The sequence below is a fragment of the Mixophyes fleayi genome, chromosome 2, assembly GCF_038048845.1.
Source record: "Mixophyes fleayi isolate aMixFle1 chromosome 2, aMixFle1.hap1, whole genome shotgun sequence".
NCBI classification, from domain to species: domain Eukaryota; kingdom Metazoa; phylum Chordata; class Amphibia; order Anura; family Limnodynastidae; genus Mixophyes; species Mixophyes fleayi.
Window position 1 is genome coordinate 142,275,869 of NC_134403.1, and position 25,141 is coordinate 142,301,009.

General features: G+C 39.5%; 1 protein-coding gene and 1 pseudogene across 3 annotated transcripts in view; one reads left to right on the forward strand and one right to left on the reverse strand.

Moving 5' to 3' along the window:
- The window catches only part of GABRG3 (gamma-aminobutyric acid type A receptor subunit gamma3), a 515,770-nt gene that overhangs the window by 475,990 nt on the left and 14,639 nt on the right, over window positions 1-25,141 (reverse strand). The window lies entirely within an intron of this gene.
- On the forward strand, window positions 12,291-12,680 carry LOC142140222 (coactosin-like protein pseudogene; annotated as a pseudogene).

The window sequence follows — 25,141 nt, forward strand, 5'->3', positions numbered from 1 at the left end:
ATATATGTACCCTTACCCATCGAAATTCGCATGAGTCTGAATTAAAGATATGGCAGTCATCATCCTCAACTTGATGAGGATGATGACTGCCATTTTAAAAATAGGATAATTGGTCACATTTTAAGAAAACTGCACATCCCCACCTTAAATTATTAGCCAGCACTAGTGCAATAGTCTGAGAGGGTTACCCCTAAACCAAGGGGGCACCAAGTCTTAGGACCTCCTACAGAAGCGACAACCAGCACCTGGTTATTTTCTAACATTAATCAACTGCTACTATTACTAGTAAACAACGACCCCACCCATGCCAGTTTGAGCCCCAGTGCTATTCAGTACTAGCCTGGTTTGCCCAATGGAAGGGCTATACATTTTTGCAGCCTGATTTTTTCCCCTAGAAAATCCCACTGACCAGGCTGGGGCAGGTTTCATATTATAATATGAAAACTTCATGCTGCGAGTCTCCCATGTTATTATTTCACCTGTTTACTTCTTTCAGGCAGAAAGGGGGGTGTGTGGAGGGGGGGGGGGGTACATGTTTTAATTTAATTAATTATCTTTGTAACTAGTAAATATACATGTTTATGATGATCATCAGCACATATCTTTACTCCAGGCTGTCCGTAGAGATGCAACAGACATGCCTCCTAAAAAACATATTTGGAGATGCAGCCTACTTTATATAGGCTATGTAGCCTATATAGGGGCATGCTACACTTACATGCACATACCCTTGTGCCGCCAAAACAGCTATGAACCACCGAGGCATTGACTCCACAAGACTTATGAAGGTGTTCTGTGATATCTGGCACCAAGACGTTGGCAGTAGATCCTTTAAGTCCTGTAAATTGAGAGTTGGGTCCTCCATGACTCGAAGTTGTTTTTCCAGCACATCCATTGGATTGAGATCTGGTGAATTTAGAGGCCAAGTTAACAACTTAAACTATTTGTCATGTTCCTCAAATCATTGCTGAATAATTTTTGCAGTATGACAGGGCGCATTATCCTGCTGAAAGAAGCCACTTCCATCAGGGAATACCGCTGCCAAACAGAGGTGTACTTGGTATGAAATAATGTTTAGGTAAGTGGTACATATCACAGTAATATCCACATGAATGCCAGGAGCCAAGGTTTTCCAGCAGAATATTGCCCAGAGCATCACACTGCCTCCACCAGCATGTCTTCTTCCCATAGTGCATCCTGGTGCCATCTCTTCTCCAGGTAAACAATGCACACACACCCAGCCGTCCACATGATCTAAAAGAAAATTTGATTCATCTGACCAGGTCACCTGCTTCTATTGCTCCATGGTCCAGTTCTGGCACTCATGTGCGCATTGTAAGCATTTTTGACGATGGACTTGGGTCAGCATGGGCACTCTGACCAGACTGTAGCTATTATGTAGCATGTGTTCTGATACCTTTTTATCAAAGGCAGCATTAGCTTTTTCGGGGATTTGTGCTACAGTAGCTCTTCTGTGGAATTAAACCAGACGGGCTAGCCCTTGCTCCTCATGCACATTAATGAGCATTGGACGCCCATGACCCTGTCGCCTGTTCACCGGTTTTCCTTCCTTGGAGCACTTTTGGTATATACTAACCACTGCATACCAGGAACACCCCACACGACCTGCTGTTTTGAAGATACTCTGACACAGTTGTCTAATCATCACAATTTATCCTTTGTCAAAGTTGCTCAGATTGTTAGACTTGCCCGTTTTTCCTGCTCTCAACACATCAACTTGGAAAACTGACTGTTCAATTGCTGCCTTATATATTCCACCCCTTAAAAGGTGTCATTGTAACAAGATAATTAATGTTATTCACTTCACTTGTCAGTGGTGATAATGTTGTGGCTGATCGTTGTATAAATCAGCTACACAAAAATATACATAAACAAGTTTAAAAAGCACTATTAACATTTCTACTTGCAAATCAGTCCATGGTATAAACAGAAACAAATGTTTGCACAAACTTTGCTGACAGCAGCCATTGATAACAATCTAGATAAGGAAACATTATCAGATTAAAATGATTACGTTTATTTTGTCTGCTTCACATAATATTATATGAATTTGTGATCTAAGAAACTCAGCAAATGATAGAGAAAAAAACTCTCATTAAAGACCTCAGTTAAAGCAAAATATGTAATATGGCAACAATTAAGTTAAACACAAAGTAGATAGAGTAAAATCCTTTTTGTACAAATCATAAAGAATTTAATTTCCCGACTGCTATCCTTATCTTTGCAGAACACCTTTATGATAGCACTAGCCCCTTCTCTGCTAGCAGAAATGACTTTAAACAGAATATCATTTGTTGTAACATTTGCTTATTTAGTTGTATTATGAAAGTGCAAATGTTCCATTATTATCTTTTTATAGTGTCATATTTGGCAAAGTGGATTCAATCAAATGTTGACAGAGATAAAATTATAATATCTATTGCGTGATTATATATAAGCATACCTGTAACCAATACATAATGCATCTTAAAAAATGATAAAAATTTGAAACACTGAATAGAAAAAAACAGTCAGACAGCATACTATTTTTACAAGTTGTGTTTTTTGATACATAAAATAGTTTATTTTTCTAAAATGTATGCAAATCAATGAAACATGAGAGAGAATCAGGTGGGATTAAGTCCTATGTAATTTTTTATTATATTTTCAATGGAGCAACAAGAACAGTTTAAAAGGTACAACTTTTAGGTGGTAAATGGCTCTCATATACCTTGTAAAAATTAAGCAAAATCAATTATTTAAATGTACTTTAATGTGGGTGTTTTAAAAATAAGTACTCCTGATTCTTATTTAGATGCTAAATCCTATATTTATCAAGCAGATGAAAATAGATGATTGATGCCCATTCAATGTATATTTAACATTGGTAAAACTTTTTCAGTAAACTTCCTTAATTTTAATTACAATCTTTTCCCCAAGTTATTATGCTAATTTTTACACCTGGTAAGTGCTGACAACTTATTTCTGTGCCTCAAAAAACTGGAAGCCAGTTAACAGTGATTATATATTGATCTGTTTGAGACATATGTTAAAAATCCTGTTGTTTATATATTTGTAAATGTCTCTAGCAGATGATGTTTATAAGGTCATGTAAATTTATATATGTGTCCTTTATTCAGCAAGAGTGTAATGCGAAAAATTTACACTTGAAAAACTGCAGTAAAAAATAAAAACTTTCAAATAAAACGAATATAACAATAACCTAACCTGTAATGGATATTGCATTGCTCAGTTCTACACCTTTCTTGCCTGTTTAAAAAAAGGCAACAATGGTTTGTAGATGCTCCAACCCATCTTTGTGTTTAACTATTAAAAGGCAGCCAGTGTTCTTACTACCCCCATACCAGTGCTTTAGCACCAAGAATGGCATTAGGAAGGTCAACACACAGGGCAATCCGGAACTTTGGAGTGTGCTAAGGTATGTAAGAAATTGTAGTTTGAAGACCACCTGCTGCCCATAGTAGCTGATGATGTGTCACTCATGGTGGTTCTTTTTACATACAAACTATGTAGTATAAAGCATAAATACTTATTATCTTCACTTTAGGCTGCAATCTGTCAGATAATCATCATCATTTATTTATTTATATAATTCTGCAACGCTCTACAGAGAACTCACTCACATCAGTCCCTGCTTATAGTCTAAATTCCCTAACACACACACACAGGCTAGGGTCAATTTGATAGCAGCTAATTAACCGACTAGTATGATTTTTGGAGTGTGGGAGGAAACCAGAGTACCTGAAGGAAACCAATGCAAACAAGAGGAGAGCATACAAACTCCAGACCGAGACCATGGTCGGGAGTCAAATTCATGACCCCAGTGCTGTGAGACAGAAGTGCTAACCACTAAGCCAACATGCTGCATTTTTGCAATGATTTCCACTGTAGGGGCAAACGCAGGATTTGCACAGGGGGGTTTCCACACCACGCCATGAGTGGGTGTGACCAGCATGCATGGGGTTGTGGCTATAATTTTAGAGAGAGTGCTTGGCTGTTCTCCAAACCTCCCTATCCCCATAATATACATGGGCAATGCTGCATGCACTACTGTTGGGTGAATGCAGCTCTCTCTTTTCGAGCAGAGCAGTGTGAAGCGGGGGCAGGTTCCAGCCACCTCAATTATACAGAGCCCCAGGCTTGGAGGGGGGTTTCCAGGCACTAGGGACCCCCCCCCCCTTTTTTTTGTTTGCCTATGCACTGTAGATAGCAGTTAAAGATATCATCTTTAAATTACTTTTTTAATTTTATTTGCAAAAGTATCTACTTACCAGACACAAATTACCATAAAACACAGTTGATCTCAACCAGTTTAACCACCTTAGGAAAGAAATAAAATTATTTCTAAAAAGTACTTTTTTGGCGTGATAGTCACAATTTTCAGATTCTAAAAAGATTTGATCAAGCAGGATAAGGGCATAGCTTCAGAAAGTATGATAATTTTGGAACTGACTTAAGACATGGTTTGACTGACAGAGGTTAAAAATCATAATTATCAATTATTTCCATTTCAAATGTGGGACGCTTCCTTATTGAGCAGAGGAAAGCCTATTATATCACAGTGATGATGTCTTCACTGCTTTCTTCCAGTCTAGAGAAGCCCAGGCTGCGGCAAAGGAGCTACAGTGCATCCGGAATGTATTCACAGCGCTTCACTTTTTCCACATTCTGTTATGTTATAGCCTTATTCCAAAATGGAATAAATTCCTTTTTCCCCCTCAAAATTCAACAAAAATATACATAAATTTTAAAGATAAAATTTTGTATAAATAGATTCTTCTTCTTCTTCCTCTTCTTCTTTGAAAGATAGCTTGGACATGATTTGCAAAGGCACACACCTGTCTATATAAGGTTCCACACTTGACAGTGCATGTCAGAGCAAAAACCAAGCATGAAGTCAAAGGAATTGTCGGTAGACTACTGAGGCAGGATTGTCTCGAGGCACAAATCTGAGGAAGCGTACAGAAAAATATCTGCTTCTTTAAAGGTCTCAATGAGCACAGTGGCCTCCATCATCCATAAATGGAAGAAGTTCGGAACCACCTGTACTCTTCCTAGAGCTGGCCCGGCCATCTAAACTGAGCAATCAGGGAAGAAGGGCCCTAATCAGGTGTCAAGTGTGGGACCTTATATAGACAGGTGTGTGCCTTTGCAAATCATGTCCAATCAACTGAACTTACCATAGGTGGACTCCAATTAAGCTGTAGGAACATCTCAAGGATGATCAGTTGAAACAGGATGTACCTGAGCTCAATTTTGAGCTTCATGGCAAAGGCTGTGAATACTTATGTACATGTGATTTCTTAGTTTTTTATTTTTAATAAATTTGCAAAAATCTCCAAAAAACTTTTTTCACGTTGTCATTATGGGGTATTGTGTGTAGAATTTTGAGGGAAAAAAAGAATATATTCCAGTTTGTAATCTGGCTGTAACATAACAACAAAGTGAAGCACTGACAGATATAATGCAACACCATCTAACGGTTACTGACATATGAGCTGCTATTACATCTTATTTATAGCAACACTTAACATTTCAATATAGAGGAGTCAAGGGGGGTGGGATTATTATTATAATGTTTTAATGTCCGGGGAAAGATATTCCATGAAAATAGTCCAGAAGGTCAATCTTCCTTTTCTGACTTTTCACATTGGAGGCCACAAGCTGTGCCTTTGTACCTGTGAACTAGCTATCTTTCAAAGAAGAAGAATCTATTTATACAAAATTTTATCTTTAAAATTGGGTATGTATATTTTTGTTGTTTTTATTACATTACACATATATAATCAGTACACATACAGAAAAACAGTGATCACAGTATCGGCATTTCCGAAAAACAAAATAGTATTGTAATAATTGAAGTATTGTGTTAGAAAGTTAACATGTTTTAAAATAACTTGTTTCCATGCAGCATTAAAAATCTATTAATAGGGAACAATTAGACATAAAACTAAAAAGACAATTTATGCAGTCATTATTTTATATTGCACCATGCTAGGAGATCTTCATTCATTGAGCTCTGTGCAAAAGATAAGTTTAATATTCTTCCACACTCCATATGCTATCTAGCCAGGCACATAAATCTTTATCAATTTATTGAAGATTGCTTGTACATGGCATCATTAAGGTATTATAGTAGCACTCCTGCCATTAATGCCCTGGATCTCCATCAGCCCTTCTCTCTTGCAAATTTGTATGCTTTTTTCGTTATTGAAAAGACATTGCAGTAATAAAACTGAGCTTAGAGGAACACATTAGCAGTAGTATTAGTAATAAAGTACAAAACACAGTGTTATAACAGAAACATGGAAGTTTATATAAACATAAAGGATTCATATTATTCTGTTTCTTATAGTAATATTAGTCAAATATGTTAAAATACAAACAGGAAAGTGAGTGCACCGCAGATCATGCATTGTTCTTCAATCGAAATCTATTGTGACTAAACTCGGGTAGGGGGGGTGGTATTTACTATCAAAAGTAAGAAATTAATTTAAATTAAATGAATATAGAAAGCAATTGTCAAAAAATGGTTAACCCCTTTAATGTCATTGTAATAAAAAAAATTGAAATAGAATGCATTTGACACCCCTAAATAACTGTTAACTGATATTGAAATAATAATTACAGCCAGTCATATTTTATCCATATTTACAGACACAACCATGCCCAATACTATATAACTGAACCTAAGGATGGCAGGTAAGCAACATTTTCTGCGTTGAATATTTTTTGCTGGGTAAACTTCGTTTACATTATGGGTCTTATCAGAGGCGGAACTAGCGAACTGTGGGCCCTGTTGCAGGGAGGTGCAGAGGAGGGAACCGTGGCCCTCGGCCCTCTGCATCTACCATGCAGCAGGCCCCATTATCTACAGCACCTGCTGCACCAATGGAAGTTGTGCCACTGGGTCTTATTCACCATGCTCAAAACCCCATTAAAGCACTAGTGGAGTTTTGAGACACTGCTGGTCAGGGATTTCTCACTGAAGATTTTGCATGCACTAAGGAGCCAATTTATTAAAGGGCTTTTTCCTGCTTTAAAAAGTTATCACTGGGAACAGTGCTGTTATTGCTGGCAGTAACCCCCGCTTGCAGAAAGATAGTCTTTGCACAAAGAAGTCTGTATAACAAATATCACTGTGGTACTTTTACCACCATGATACTTGTTTTGTTATCACCTCCTCAGGCATAGGCCCTGCTTACCACCATTGTGGCTAGGGCTAGGGCTAATGGTGTGCTAACCCCAACTACTTTGTGTTAGTCCAGCCTAAGGTCCTTTTGGTCGTGTTTACATGAGCCCACTTTCAGATTTTTTCCCACAACCACTTTAAGTTCCAAATCCTCCGCTGCACAACATGCATAACAAAGTTAGTGTACATCAGAAGGGTTGTCCACTTTTTTACAACCATTTACCATGTCATAGAGCCTTACACATTAGTGAATCAGTGGTATAAATCCCCCTCTCCAATGAATCGCTTCCATTTCCTGCTTCTAGATGCTGGTCACAGGAAGAGAAGGAGCAAAATCTGGCCTTGCAGAAGCCAATTTAGAAAATTGATTAAAACTAGACTAAGGGATATTACTAATCTGGCAGCTAAATGCCTATGACCTGCATACAATCAGGTCCCATATTAAATGCAGTGGACGGCTTAAACCTCAGCATTAGTCACGCTGGAGATTCTCCTCCTGGGGTGGGCATTTAGATAAGTGACAACAGCTTGTGGGTGGAAATAAAAGTGGACAACCACTTTAAAAACAGCAGCAGTATATTATGGTGTTAAACAAAATCTATTCAAAACAATTTCTGCACTGCCTTACATACTGTGTTTCTTATACAAAGGCTGATATATGCACATATTTACTGCAGTTTACAGGTCTTCTTTAACTTCAAATTCAATTCTAAAAATTCAATTCATTTATAAATCAACCAAAGTTATACATGTAGCTCTTCACTTTTTTGATACAAAATATTATATGTTTTTGGAAGACTGAAAATGTGAGATGACTTGATTCACATTCTTATGTCATAAGGATTTGATTGAACACTGAATTTTTCCATTTAGTTGTGAATCACTACTATATTATCTCATTCTAGTCAATTGGAAACACTATTAGTGAGTGTTTTAGGTCTGAAGATGCTGCTAAGCTTACGCACTTTCATCTGACAGGAAAGATAATTTCTTATTTACTATTCTGTGTTCCATGTTATAAAATGATAAATTGTTGGAGTAGGTACCCATCTGAATGAGCTCACCTTGATGTGGTAATGGGCAGCCACAATTTTAAGCAAATGAGGAATCTCATGTTTATTCTAAAAGTTATATTTAAATTTTAGACTGCAGCAGAGTTGAGCATATATCTGTCTTTTTTTAAAAAAAAATCAAATATTTTAATTTAGAGTTTAAAAGTACATAAAAGAAAGAAAAAAGCATTCTAGAGTCTAAAACAAAGTCTAACTAAATCAGCATATATCTGTCCTTAATCATGTATAAATATGTTCTTACTGCTTAAAGTGTGCACCTGCTTTTGCATTTTGGATTGTGTATTGTACTTTCAGTAACAGCTGTGTATCACGTTTAAATATATTTGGAAATTATAGTGTCCTAGTATATTGCAATGAGACTCTCTAAAAGAAACTATGCTGCTTGCGCTTTGCCTCTGGGCGAAGTGAACTTGCTTTCATTCCAACACACACTTATCTGCTTTCTTAACCTCCTCTCTGGGAGATCCTTGAGGGGACGTCCAATTGATAGGTGTGGGGGAAATTACAATACATTTTTTGTCATCACAGCCCCCCCCCCCCCCCCCCCCACTGCAGAAATGCGATTGGCATCATCATGCAGTAGGGACAGGGCGAAGAAAGTGATGCACGATCCAGGACGGTGTTCTACTGAGCCAGGAGTCTGGGAATACTCCCCATCTTTCTGGGAGTCTCCCAGATATTCTAGTAGAGTAGGAAGGTATACTATAATGAGAGGAGGACCACAGAAAGAAAAACAAACAACAATCACTAAAACATCTGAGTTGTACTGATTACTTCTTGGAATTAGCAAATTAATTATTAGAAAAGGCAAAGCGAGACTTGTAAGGTATACTTTTATACCTACCTGAATTGTCTTTTGTCTTAATGAAGCATAATGGAAAAATGTTATGGATAATGATTATTGAAAAATAGTCTTTATATATGGTGGCCATTGATATAGGGACTTACAATTACTTAGAATGCTAAGATTTGCTGCTAAATATGAACTGGAATGGAAACTAATATCATGAACTGTGTTGTGACAGACGAAAGTGTCTGTGTAATATACAGACCATGGGGTCCTTTTAAATCATCTTAGTGTGGAGCTCAAGCTGTGCTCCTGTTTTTCAAGAGGTTTCTTTAGGGATGACCAAGCAAATCCGATGTATAACTGGTACACATGGAACGAAGTATAGGATAAAAAGCATGTGTTGTAATAAAGCAGATGGCTGTGACCCAGAAAAGTATATTGCTGACCCATGTAAGTGCTATGTGTAGTATCACTGATTCTAATCATACAGTGAAAAATATGATTTCACCTGCTGCTCCAGTTTGCTACTCAACCAAAAATGCAATCTGGTTGCACACTTTTAGCCAATGAAAAGTAGTTTGATTATGCACAAAAACACATAGGGGCATATTCAATTGTCGCCGTTTTCCACAGTGTTAAAACTACTACCGTTATTACGGTAATAGTAAGCTGGATTTCAGCTCGCGGCTCAGGGAGCTGCGAGCTGAAATCCAGCGAGAAAACTACCGTAATAACGGTTTTTACACGCACTATTACTGTAATAACGGTAATAGTGCGCTTGCCGCAAGATTTTCAGCGTTTCCGCCGACAATTGAATATGCCCCATAGAGCAAAAAAACTTTGACTTGTGTCAGCAATTTACTATTTATATGGAAAGGTGCCTCTCTTATTTACATTCTCTGGTCTGTAGTCATATCTTTATTATTCTTAATAAAATATATCAGGTAGGCACGAGGATTGAAAACTGTATTAAGTCAATATAAAATGGCTAATTTTCAAAACTACTGTGTTGCTGCCAAAATTCAGCTACATTAAAGGCTAAAATTCAAAGTTCAATGTTGTCTGCTTGAACTCTTTGTTAAACACGTGAACCATACTCACAGTATATGGTAAACAGATGATTGACAGTGAATGCTGCTTGTATCATTTTTAGTCTAGTATAAAATCACAATGACCTCAGTATGCCTGGTCGATCTATTTAACATGTGTGCAGTATCAATGATGAATATTTTTACTTCTGTCCAAGCTATGTTCACCACCCAGTGAAAGAAGAGAAAAACAAGAAATCGGGCCTGAATCTTAAAATGCTTGTATGTATGAGTCATTATATTAGTTGCGTTTTTGATGTATGTGTTCAGAGACATTCTGACGTAAGTAATTGCAATAAGAAGACTGCCTCACAATCATGCTGTATAAGAGCAAGACTTGCAGGACCTACAATTCACCTAATGCACTGGTGTCTGTTCCACTATTTGGTAGACAAGCATTGACATCAGTGTGACAACAGGGATTCATTCTGCAGTTTGGAGTCCGTAAGAAAGTTCAGAGAGTACCACCATTTCTACATTTACCTCATTTTGCAGAACAGGAAATAAAATGTGTTCACATGTGTGTGTGTGTTTTTTACTAAACTTTGGTGCTCAGTGATGATGTCCATCACAGGATCATTACATCTCTAACTCATAGCAAAACTCATCACCATGTAAGTGTTATTTTTTTGTTAAGTGAGAGTATTGGATCCATTACACTGCTTAACAAGCTTCCAACACTAGATTTAGCCTCATTTTTAATTTTTGCTTAATTGTTACAATGCAGTCTTGTTTCATTAATTACATGGAATTTTCCATCAGCAACCACCACTCATTACTGAATACCCCTGGATTTAAAGTAGATACAGATCCCTTCTGATCACTTTTCTAGTAATTCTTCCACAGTAATCATCAGTGGGAAGCTGTAACACAATTCTCAGTACTCTTTTGGCAGAGGTCACCAAATATATTATTAGTGGGACCTACTGATTTTGATACTTGTGAATAACATGTACCTGTTGTCTCACTTTGATCAAGTTTACAGGTAAACCCTATAGGAGCTTGGGGAAGAGCTCCAAATCTTTAGTTCATTCTTTTTTCTCTGTAACCTGCAACTGTTGGAAAACACCTTATATAAAGTCAGTTATAGTTTTCTTTTTCTCAAAAAAAATGTTATTCCATAGCATGCATTATACAATCATATATATTAACTATAGTTAAAACTACTTAATATGATTTTCTAATGGTACAGTAGTCTATATTTATTCGAAAACGAAAATATTGCTATGATAATTTTTAGCTCCATGTCTAAGTACTTTGATATAACATTCCTTCGACTTCCCAACATAGTCTGTCTTATTTTGGCTCTCACTAAAATTAATAAATTCATCTTGACAAAGAAAAGCAATGTTCTACCAACTGAGAGGAGAAAGATGTTTTCTACGTGCAACAAGATGACTAAATAAATTAATTGCTATATCAATCACTCCTAATGATCGTCATAGGGTTGACGTATTAAGCCATAGCACTTTACAATACATGTCAAAGCTATGCTAAGCATTTCAATGTAAACTAGGCAAACTGAATACTTCGGGCCTGAGGCATTAAGGAGAACAAAGCATAAAAAATGAGTAACTTTGCACATGGGCAAAACCATGTTGCATATGAGGGAGGGGGGGGTAAATTTAAAATGTGGGGACAGATCTATAGTTGGGATAGGGCATGTTCTAGATCAACTTTAAATTTCAGAGTAAAAAGAAAGCTATCAAATATTTGTATGCTAGAAGAAAAAGCAGCCATTATTTAACTTATGTGCAAAATAATAAACTATTTTGCATCCCTTGCATTGTAACTTGGTTTGTTTAGGAGCAAATTTACTCCTCTTTTTTTGCTTTGCTCTACTTAATGACATTCATTTCTAATGTGTATCTCCTTGTGTATGCAGTTCAAATAAAAATTATTGCCAAATATATTTCTTACAAAAAACTGTTGAAGTCCTTGCTTCATTCACAGGAGCTGAAAGTAGGACTGAGACCAGCAGGTGCTACAGAGGGACCTGTTCTGTCCCATCCCTGCAATCCACTAATCTGCACTTATCTGGTTATTGGATTTAGCACTTCTGTGCTGCATACAGCTGATTATGCCTCTTTTCTGGACCTATCATAGAGCTTACAACTGTCACAAAAATGGCAACTAAGATTGACAAGGAATCTTTCAGGGAAGCTTATAACATTGTTAGAGATTGCACCAATGACATTAGCTGGGTCACATTTAAATATTACGGTTCCGCAATTGTTCCAGGAGACCAAGGATCAAGCTATAAAGAGTTTGTAAACAATTGCACTTATGACATTTACAGTTTGCGCATATCAGATTTACCACCAGAGATGTCATGAGCAAGAGGGTTAAATGTTTTTTAATCACCTGGATCGGTGAAAATGCCAGAGAGAAAAGATACTGTGCAGAATTTTGCCAAAGAACTGGTAATCACAGACCACAAAGTTCTGGAGGAAGACTACATTAGGAATGAGCTAAAGAAGGCTGATGGTTCAAATTGTGATGCCCAGACAAAATAAGGGCAATCCCTTACCCGCCGCAGCTATGCTGGATCAAGTCCCAAGGTTGTCCAATGTAAATAACTAGAAACTGGTGGAAACCATAAAATAAAACTGGTTAGTTCTTTGCGTTCATTTCTCCCCTCTTGCCACCCAGCCCAGTTTCCTGTATCCCATCTGCTGTCTCCTTCTCTGGTGATGAAATAATCAATACCGCCAGGCTAAAATCTCCATAGCTACAGCGCAATTGACTGCGCCACCCTTGCTCATCTCTTTCACACGCGAGAGTATGTGGCAGACTGTACAGACCAAACCTTCACTATAAAGTGTATCCAGGTCCAGACCCTTCCACTATCCCTACTTAGCATAATTTTTTGTTTGGGATCAAAGGTGAGATCTCCAGATTGGTTCTTGATAGAGTCAATGCGGTTGCGGGTACGTTTATTTCGTAGCTTCTGGGCTAGTTGCCTGTCCGCTCTATCTCCCCTCTCGTAGAACTTCTGATGGAGCCAACCAAGAGTTTTGGCCGCCTTTTTGGAGAGAATTTGCTGTAATTGCCCGCGAAGAGCGAACAGCTTGATTCGGATCTTGCGTTTCGGAAAGCGCTTGTGTAGTGCTGTTAAAGCTGCGATTTGTGATTCGAGAGCCACGATGCGAGCGAGTTCAGCTTTGCGGCGAAAGTCGGAAAGCCCAATAAGTGTGCCGCGTATGGAGGCTTTATGTGCTTCCCAAAGAATGGAGGGCGAAATATCTGGCGAAGAGTTCAGAGAGATAAATTCCTTAATGGATTCGGAGATAGAGAAGATCTGATCGGGCTTTAGAAGCAGAGTGTCATCCAGTCGCCATTTTGGGGGGGAAGAGCGCGGGCGGGGAAAGGCGATTTCGAGCAGGACCATGGTCAGACCAGCTAACCGGTAGGATATCGGAATCAACAAGCTGCTGAGTAGTGAAGCGATCTATGAGAATGAGGTCAATGCGAGTGTGGATGTTGTGTGGGGCTGAGTAGTGAGTGTACTGCCTACCAGAGGGGTGGGCGAGACGCCAAGCATCGTAAAAGTCGTAAGATTTGAGGAAGGATACCAAAGTTTTAGATTCTCGATGAGCGGAGGTATTGGAGGAGGAAACAACGGAGCGGTCCATCCCGTGGACCAGAGTGGAATTGAAATCGCCACCTACAATTATTTGACCTTGGGCTATGGTGGAGAGTTGTTTATAAAATGCGGGAAAAAAGGCACCCTGTCCCACACTAGGAGCGTAAAGGGACACTAACGTGAGCTTAGCGTAACCTAGAGATCCGATCAATATTAGATATCTGCCTAGAGGGTCAGAGTATTGGGATTCCACTGAAAAAGGAATGTTGCCATGTATGAGGATAGCAGTACCTCTTTGTTACTATCAGAGGAAGCATAGTAGGTATGAGGGTATGTCTTGCATGTCAATTGCGGGTGGGGAATCTTGAAGTGCGTTTCCTGTAAGAAAACGAAAATCTGCCTTAAGGCGTTTAAAGTGCTGAAGAGCCATTGTGCGTTTGGTGGGAGAGTTGAGGCCATTAGCATTGAGGTAAATAATTTTGAGAGTCATGGTGGGTCTGGAGGATTGGAGCGAGTAGGAGGGCTAGTGAGTAGGGACAGAGAGGGGATAGAAAAGGGAAAGTGGGAGACCATCTTCCCCGGAGGGAAGCCGGTCCCGGTCCGGAATAGAAACGAAAGGTACAACATAGGTACCGGAAGAGGGGGGCAAGGCACGGATAGCCAAAAGTGAACGGAAAGATTGACCGCTAGAAGGTGGTGGAAGCGGGACAGTAAGTCAAGCGAGGAGCAATGAGATTACCAAATAAGGAAAAATGAAACATTATACATGTGAACCAAACACGGAAAACAAAACGAAACCGAAACCTGAGTAAAAATCACCTCAATGAAAACAGGTAGATTATACAATTGTGTAGAATCTACAAAGGAGATAGGAGTGGAACCAAACCATGTCAGCGGGCACCCAACGGCAATTGTGTGGAATTTGAGTAGAAAACAGTTACGTAGAAGCTAAACCTCGCCGCTCAATGTCCGCTGAGACGGTACCCTCCATCCAGAGGGGAAATAACAAAAGATATGCACAGCTTTTATATATAAATATACATATATGCTAAACAGTGGACAGGAATAGAGCAGTATCATGTGTTAATGCAAATCTTGGGAAAACAAGATAAATAAGCAAATCAAAAAAACAAAAAGAATTAACATAGCATCAACAGTGTCACTCACCAGACTGTGAGTGCTTCTTCCCGTATGTTTAGGAACCGTGGCCGTCCACCATCCTGAGGGTCTGCGCATGTGCAGCCCTTTCAAACCTTCAGTATCTGTTCCTTTTAGTTAATTGGCTGATCAGGCAACACTCCCTATTTAAAGCACCTGCTGTCTATACCTCGTTGCCTGATCTTGGAGTCTCATTCCCCATGAGCCTCTGAAGGTGTTCCTGTGTTTCCTCGTGTATTCAGCCCAGCTGATTCCTGTGGTTTCCAGACCACTTCAACTCCTGTGGTTTCCAGACCACTTCAACTCTCCTGTGGTTTCCAGACCACTTCTACTCTCCTGTGTTTCATCGTGACTACTCCAGCTGATTCCTATCTGCTGCCTCCGTGCACTACAGTTATCAGCTCACTTCAACTCTCCCGTGTTTCATCGTGACTGCTCTAGCTGATTCCTATCCGCTGCCTCCGTGCACTACAGTTACCAGTTCACTTCAACTCTCCCGTGTTTCATCGAGACTGCACCAGCTGATTCCTATCTGCTGTCTCCGTGTTCAACAGTTCCAGCTTACCTCAACTCTCTCGTGTTTCATCGTGACTGCACCTGCTGATTCCTATCCGCTACCTCCGTGTATCTGCAGTGTCCTGCTTATCGCTACTCTCCAGTACTCCTCGTGTCTGCAGCCAGCTGATCCGCTCTCCGTGCTTCTACAGTGTTCCTGCCTGTGTCTCGCCTGTCTGCATTGGATCAACGCTCCGCTGCTGTCTTCTCTGCCTTACCACTTCTACCCTTCAGTGATCTCCAGGCGACCAGTCCTATATACTACTGCTTCCTGAGTATTCTTTCCATCGTTGCTGGTCTACCTACCTGTGCGCTGCACCTACTTGGATTTCGCTTCCATTTCCCTGGGACTTCGCATCCTGCCGGCCTCCTGCCGCTCAGGTATCCCTGCACTCCTTTCTGACAGCCTGCTCTTCTGAACCACGGTATGCATACTTATCATTGACTGTGCTCGTGTATTGCATACCTTGCTGGACTGAGTTGTTCTTCTCTGGAGTTGCCTATCCACTGAGACTATTGCCATCATTTGACTGTGTTACCTTGTAGTCTGGATAGTTCCTGTGACTTTGTATATTTGTGCAGTGCTGCTCAGTTATTAATACTTTGTGCATATCATCGTGGGATCAAGTTCAGTGTGCCCGTGTATACTCTGCATTAGATTTATCTCCCCGTGCTCCTCCTCACATATATATTTCAGTGGTACAACTTGCTAGAGGCAGACCACTGATTCCTGTTCCCTGTGTCACCTGTTTCCAGTATCCTTCCACATAGCAGTGGTACAACTTGCTAACGCAGACCACTGACTTTCCGGATACCTCCACCTGGATTCCATTCCTTCACCTAGACAGCGGTACAACTTGCTAAACGCAGACCGCTGACTCTCATCACCTCCTCGTTATTTCTGGACATTCCTCCTCACTATAGCAGTGGTACAACTTGCTATCCGCAGACCACTGACTACCCTCACGTTTCCTTTGTCCATTCAGTTCCTCGTGTACTATTACCTATATATTACCAGTGCTGCTAGTCATAGACTTTCCACGAGCATTCTCTACCATCTGCTGTCTCCTGTTCCGTGATCACACCGCTACCAGAGTACCATATTACCACCTATATTGCTCTGGTAAGTCCATCACCTGGTGATCCCTGGGTAAAGACTCCTAGTGCCCGTGACAAACAGAGTGTAAAACATGTGTGTTCGCCTCCTAGATTGTGAGCAGTAAGTTTGGTTCGAGGTCTAGCCATTCAGGGGGGGAGCCAGTGGGACAGGGCATATGGCCCGAGAGTGGCCCACAGATAAATGGAAGTAGGCTAAGTCTTAGGAACACCCCCATCAACGCAGGACCTCGAGCAAGTGTGAACAGTTAAACATTGAATACATACAGTATATATTAAGTCGAGAGAGACAAATAAAGAACAATAGAGTAAAGAACATTTAAATTAGCAATATTTACGAAGAAGACCATTCAGCTTGAGGAGGCCATTTACGGGTCACTGTCGACATGCTGGGAGCTGAGCTTGGGAGATCTGAGAAATTCAAAGTTTGTAACAGGTCCCGACCTTGTTCCGGGGTCTTGATTGAGTATGAGAGAAAGAAAGTTGAAAGGGAACCCCCAACGATATCGGATGCCAGCCGATCGTAGGCATTGAGTGATGTCAGCTAGGTCTTGACGTTTCTTCAGTGTAATAGGAGAAAGGTCCTGGAAGAAGAGAGGATTGGTAACGGAATAGGAAAAGTCTCGATGGTCCCGAGCAGCTGCGAGAATCTTCTCTTTGGTGGAGTAATAGTGTAGACGTGTGATGACATCTCTGGGTGGTTGAGAAGGCTGAGGCTTAGGTCGGAGAGCCCGATGTGTACGGTCTAAGTGGAAATCGTCAGGGGCTAGGTCTGGAACCAGGGAAGTAAATAGGCCCTGCAAGTATGAAGGTAGTTCCTCAGATGTGATAGACTCTGGAACATTCTTGAGCCTGATGTTGTTCCGTCGGGAACGGTTTTCTTGATCTTCAAACTGTTCTTTGAGAGAGTCAAGGTCGGCCCGAATAGCTGTTATGTCCTGGTCAGTTTGGGTCTGGAAGACACAGAGATCAGTAGTTGTTTTTTCCAGAGAGTCGGTGCGAACACCCAGCGCAGCGATTTCCGTGTGTAACTCTGTGACCAAAGCCCGGAATTCTGACTGGATAGTGGCCTTCACTTGTTTCACTATATCAGCTAAAGAGAGCTGCGGAGTGTCAGCATCAGAATTTGGAGATGCCGGGGCAGATGTAGATGGCGGGGCAGCCTTGCCGATTCTGGAGAACATACTGGGTGTTTGAGGTGGAGGGTTCTTCTTTGGTTTGTGCGACATGATTGCTCCAAGAGACCACACAACCGGATAGAATGAAGGATAACAGAGGTGGTATGGATACATTCGGGGTAATGCTTCAGGAAATGACCCGCTCCCATGGGACGAGTAGAGTTAGAACATAGGTGGTTTGAACTAGGTGATCAGGAGGAAATTAAATCAGATGAATATATCCTCTACCCAGGGTAACGGACAGAGTCCAAGTAATAAAGTGTAGAGACAAAAATCACTTAGGTCACTCAGTGGGGATGAATGGATGTCGCTCTCCTATGGCTTCAGAACCTGAACCAAGATCCACAAATTGGTTTGTGATCCCTCAACACCTTCAAGGCTGTGAGGGAAATTGGAGGCACAATAAATGGAGAGGTGTCTGGGTGTGGGAGAATAAAGTGGAAACCCTTGTTGATATAGTGTGAGCACAGGGGGAATGTGTGCCTCAGACTCCGGGTAGTGAAGGGGTTAATGAGACCCGCAATGAGTCCCACCGAGTCCTGATTATTATCCCCAGTCTTGTGGACTGACCTGTAGGAGTCAATGCGCAGAGCCTGCAGCTGGTGGTAACCAGCGGCGGGTAATTAAGCCTCCAGAGTGAGAGCATAATTTTTTATTCTATAAAGTTCAGTATAATTTAAAACATATTTAGATACCATGAGACTTTCCAGAAACTGATCACTAGGATCAATATAGTGTCTGTATCTGATTTTGGATCACATCTCTCATCATCTGCAGTCAGCCAGTTGTTGAGAAGAATTTGTGTTGTAATTTCCATGTGTAATAAACACCACATCCTGTGAAATTTCAGATGGGGATATTAGTGTTCTCTGCACAACGCAACACTCTGATTCTCCATAGTATCACAAACTCGTAGGTGATCATGAGTTCATTCATTCTCCCACCAGGAGCTCGGCCACTGGTTTGTGTGGGAAGTTTTGTTTTATTTTACTAGGAACAGGTCTCAATAATACTTTCTAATTATACTTCTGAACCATCCCGCTGACTCACAGAACCATATATATAGCCAAAATCTATGCACGTGCAAATACAGTCAGATTAGAACCAAATTTGTACATTAACGCACATAAAACCTCAGCATGAAGTTTTTATAATCCAGTAACCTTATAATCCTTGCAGCACACAAACACGCAGTAAAGCTATCCTGTAGCTTTACTGAATATTATATTAACTGCAAGTGATGTATGCAAAAAGTCACAAATCATTTAGGAAAAGTGTTTAAAGTTGCATTTTAGTTTTGTTGTTTGTTTTTTGTTTTACTGAACCGTTTTTGCCATTGTTTACAACCAGAACGGTGCCGTTGTTCTTCTATCAGAATATTAATGCCTTCTAAGTGTATGGAAAAGAGCCCAGGGGGTAAATGTATCAAGCTGAGAGTTTTCTGGCGGGTTTGAAAGGTGGAGATGTTGCCTATAGCAACCAATCAGATTCTAGCTATCATTTTGTAGACTGCACTAAATAAGTGACAGGTAGAATCTGATTGGTTTTTCAAACCCGACGGAAAACTCTCAGCTTGATACATTTACCCCCTAATGTCACTTAACTGAATGATCTTAGAGATTAGGTGACCGATAAACTTTAGAAAGATTAGATACAAACGTTTCTCCATCCTTAGTTCCACTCGTTAGAAATATTTGTTCTCACACATGGTGGGGTATAATCTGAGTGACTGGTACTTATAAGACAAACGGATCATGAACTGGAATGGGAGTAACATGACACTGCTCAGCAAACCATATGAATAATAAAGATTTAAAAAAAAGAGAAAAAGACACTGTTCATGGCTCTGACTGTGCTTTAAATGAGTGGTAGCAACATAAGGAAGAACTATGACAATAATTGAATGTATTTTCTATCAATGTACACATACAATTGTTGATATATTTGATTGTTAATGGATGGAACAATTGATAAAATAGATGGGACTAACAGCAGACACCCATTTCTAATTTTAGGTTTGTCCATGATTTCCTGTATTGAATAGTTGGCTGACAGCAGTCCAGAATACGGGGTCTGATTAGAAATTATGGGGCTTATGTAGAGTTGGATATGTCTTTTTTTTTTTTTTTTTGCAAAAATGCGTAGGCCATACACTTATAACTTCTATGCATGGACAGGCAGAACATAGCATGGATGGGGCAGGCGAGCAAAGATCATGTAAGAGCATGTAATTACTTCTCAAGTAGACCTGGACATAGATGCGAATGCACATTTCAGAGTGCATATTTCTTGTGGGTGGTGGAGGACTGTTGCAACAACTTAGAATAATGATGACTACCAGCAGCCACTTCTGATTGGCTGTTAGTGAATTAACTTCTCCAGCTGAATACTTAAAACATTACCATCATAGATATATTATATGAAGTTGTGACTATTTATTCGCATTACTTAACTAACAGTTCCATTTAAATCTACTTCCTGAAGTAATCCAAACAGGAAATCAGCTGATGTCTGCATTTAATTTATTTTACTTTGTATTTGCATGTAATTACATTTATGTTACTTAAGCAACCCTAACATTTCTTAATAACTGACCAGATAAAATATACTTGTTATAATTATTATTATTATTACTTTTATATATAAAACATACTATGCAGCAATGTACACTGAGGAGATCATATATAAACAAATTACATATAATGACATGAAATAAAATGTAAAGCTGGCCCTGTCCAAATGAGTTCACAATCTAAGACGTTTTGGGAACACTTGATACATAAGTAAACAGATTGATAATTGTAGCTGCTGGACGGGAAAGTGGGTTGTGATGGTATGGTGTACAAAAGCTGTAGCTCATAATATAAATCCCAATACCTAGGTTCACAGATCACACAGGTAGGGTATATTGGAAAGATACAACAGTATATTTTACTGTAAAATACAAAAATATAATGCAAAATAGTAATAAAACTATGTACAAACACACTTACTAATAGCTAGATGAGTCACCAACCCCTTAGGTAGTACCAAGGGGTATATTTACTAAACTGCGGGTTTGAAAAAGTGGAGATGTTGTCTACAGCAACCAATCAGATTGTAGTTAACATTTATTTAGTATATTCTCAAAATGAGTGCTATAATCTGATTGGTTGCTATAGGCAACATCTCCGCTTTTTCAAACCCGCAGTTTAGTAAATATACCCCAAGTCTTTAGTTTGATATAGTGAATATGAATAGCTCAGTGTCTCACAGCTGGGGATACAGTTGGCTAAAACACAAATGGAAATTTTGTATTGACGGAACCTGGATCCCTGCTTAGTCTCCTTCCAAATAGCACATGCCCTGGGTGTTTTCATCCCATTTTTGTATTCCTGCCATAGTGATTTTTCCTATAGCAAATGGTCTGGTGCCCTGACATCTGGACCACAATGTTTCTATGTTTATCTTGTCTTTTCCCACACAATAGGACTCACTGAGAACATAATTACATTACTTCTCAACCCACACAATCTGCAAAGTTAATTATGTCCCAGTGATTAAACAACGGACTTCATTATCTCCGTCACCCACCTGGCTTGATATAATCAACATATAGGTCTCTTAATCCTATGTAAACACAATTGATACAGATAATTAACATACCACACACTGATCTACATAGAATCGCTGTCATGTTCATTCACAGGTATAATATTAAAAGTATTATTATTATTATTGTAGATTTGTAAGGTGCCACAGTACTCTGCAGTGCCGTAGAGGGAAAACGGGACATACATAAAAAAGAGACATACTAGGTAGACAAAATAAATAAAGACATGAAACGAAGGGTATGGAGGACCCTGATCATTAGATAGCTTGAATTCCAAGTGGAAGAAGGCACAACAGCTACAAAAGGAGCAAGTGTGGAGATTGGGACATTTGTGAGGGTGTAATAATGTGAATAGTATTATCGGGGATAAGGTAAGTTCTAAAAAAGATATGGGTTTTCCGAGAGCATCTAAATATTTGAAGGCTGTGGGAAAGTCTGACTGGGTGTAGTGTAGGGAATTCCATAAGTGAGAAGCAACACAAGAGAAGTTTTGTAAGCGTGAGTGAGAGGTGGTTACCAGAGACAAGACAAGGTGCTGGTCAGTGGTATATCTAAGAGGAAAGGAGGGAGTGTATTTTGATATGAGATTTTAGATGTATGAAGGGGTGATGGTGTTGAGGGTTTTGTAGGTAAGGGTAATTTGAATTGTATTCTAGAATAGACAGAGAGCCATTGTAGGGATTTACAAAGTGGTGTGGTCGATGTAGAAAATAAAGTATAAACTATAAAGTGTAAAGTGTGTAAAGGATATATAGGCACTTTAGGGTAATATTAGCAATGTATCAGTAAGCGCCACACAGCGCAGCCACTCAAATAAGATTGCAAACCCACAAAAAATGAAACAAAATAATAATAGAGGGGGCACAAACAGTGAGAGAATAGAGAACAGATTGTCACCAATATAAATATGCCACATTCCCAATATCTAATATCAATACAGAGTGAACTTTACATTTAAATGGGAACCCCAATAATGTAATATATATATAAAAATTCAAACCAATGAACAGGAGATGGCTGCCACATTTTAGCACAGGGGGGTGAGACTCAAGTCAGCAGCCTATTAGGAACATTTTAAAGGAAAAAAATGCTGGCAGCTCAGTGACCTAGCCCAAGTAAGCCTACTATGGGATTGGCCCGAGGGCCGAAGAACCCCAGCCCAGCCAGCCCCTGCCAGTGATCAATATAACACCTTTTATAACCTTTGGGTAAACTCAACCTGGGGATCCAGAGAACATCTAATAATAAAAGTACCATTTTTTTAGTCTATATTTTGTGAGAAATGAGGTACAGAGAGAGGAAAGTGAAAGCTACCCCTTGTTTCATCACATACCTCCCCCACCTTTTAGTCCTTGTTCGCCAGTGACTTGGCAGTCACTTCTGTTCAAATTTACAGTCTGCTCACCTGGATCTGGTGGTAGGGTAGGCAGCAGTAAGTACAGGCACTTAATTGCAGTTAGCTAGAATGGGGCTTATGCTGCCCTGTGACAGAAGATGAGGCAACAATGAAACTGGGCCACTCATCTGCAGACCCACAAATAAACCATATGTAGGGATATTTAGACTCCTGTGGCAGTCCAGTGGGGCTTCTGGGTGCCTGCTTCCTAATTTACTCTATGCCTGGCTATCTGACTAGGTTGCTGGCCATAACTAGGAATCCTTGATTGGTCCTCTATTTCTGGGGACCACTCTCCCCTCCCTCACATGCCTAAATGAAGACTGTCCATTGGTAGGAAAACTTTGGGGCTCATCATCCTGTTCTTCCTCCCAAAATCCAATTCCTCTTCCTCTAAACCACTTGAGGCTGTCAATGCATGTAGATTAGGTGCACCTTTCCTCCCCCTCTACCACATGTTGCACTACTACCCTTGCCTCTGCACATTGGGTAGTGTGAATCTTCATAGCACTCAGAGAAATCCTTCTAGTGGCACAAAAGGGTGAATGGTTTAGTTCACGCCTCAAAGATGGAGTCCTGGGTCCTCAAAATTTGGACTGAAGTGCAATGCACCAAAATTTGTGGGGATGGTGATTCTTGCTGGGACCTGCTAATGTCTTGTACTTTGGGGCTAGGACCCACCACTTATTGACCAAAGTCAGTAGCTTGGTGTCTTACCTTAATGTCATGCTTACTGCTGGAAACAGAGCCAGGGCTTATGTACCCTAAGTACTTTTCTCTTGCACATTTGAAACCTTATTAAATGATTGTATTGCATACAGAAAAGGTAATCAATCTTTCGCATTTACTACTAACACTGTCAAGTCACATTTCTCCTAATTCTCTTAGTTTTCTCTACATTATCATGTGGAGTAAGTATACATATTTGTTACCCCTGCACTACACCTGGTGCAAAAGCTATTGATATGCAGTTGAATACATCTTGAGGTGTGTTCCACTAAACATAGGCGCTTATTTATGCATCTGTCTTTTCCTATGTACATTTGTGACGCATATGCGTTTACGTAAACCCCTATGTTATATAGAAGTTTTGTGTAATATTACTTTTTTTAAACATTAAAGGCTCTTAACAATATATCAATATGTGTTTCTTAGAGGATAGCTGCTTTAGGCCAATAATCTGTAAAAAAATAATCAAAAATATAGTCAAAAAATGTTGTCAAAACATTTAGTTAAACATTTTAGTCAGTTAAAATAAATAGGGTGTATTTCCCTCAAAAGGGCCACTAAATCAATTACAATTCCAACATTATCAATATATTTTAACATAGCTTATGTGTGCCAATAGTGCAGTATTTTCTAATGTAGTGCAGTATACAATTATACTTTTCTCTATATGTATGAATATTGTACTTAGTCGGCATTGAGATAAAAGTGTAATTGCATACTGCACAAAATTGCAAAATATATTCTTGTGAATTGTGATTTATTTTCTATCATGAAGCTCATCACTAAGGTTAAGTGGCCCTTAAAGCTAAATACACTCTAGTTATATCCAGGCTATTTTATCTAGAGTAATTTCCTGAATAACTGTTACTATCAGTGAGAGTCTGCATACAGTTTCTTTGTAAATTATAAGGTGCTTTTTAATAAATTCAGAATTTTTTTCTTTTTTCTTCAACAGAATACCATTCTCTTTGCAGTCGGATTTCACATAGAGATATTCCAGTCGCTTCTCAAAACACAAAGAACATAGGCAGAAAAAAAACACTATGCCAGACTCTTCATGTTACGTTTTGAATTTGATATAAAATATATACAGAAAGAGATAAATAGGGGAGATTGTGTAGTTTTTATGGATCATTTTGAGTATTTATTGAAAGAAAACAAAAAATGCAATAAAAGTGTAAATAAAAGTAGGGCAAAAAGAAAAAAGGGAGCAGAGCTGACATCTGTTCTAAATGGACATGCGCTAGCAGAGCTCTCTGCAAACAGTTTGCTAAGCAGAAAAAAAGCAGGCTTACAGTACGGATGTCTCAAAAAAAGAAACACAAAATATGTTTGAAACTGGTTGCTCAGTACTTTCATTTGAAGCATATTGTGCCTGGCAGGACTCAGTCTCTTAGACCTCTGCTGAACTCTAACCATAGCAGTTAGAAGACACTGATGAACCTGCCATAAGAGCGGAAAGAGAAGAATCAGCAGATGTCATGGCTATAAATCAATCAACCTTAATGTTCCCGTTTCAACTGTACATAATGTTATTAGGAACTTTAAGGCTCATGGAACTGTAGCCAACGCCCTCCTGGAAAGTTACACCTTGATAAAAGATTACAGTACATGGCATCATGAAATCTGGAGCTTAGCAATCCATTTTGGAGCGCAATGTTGAATCC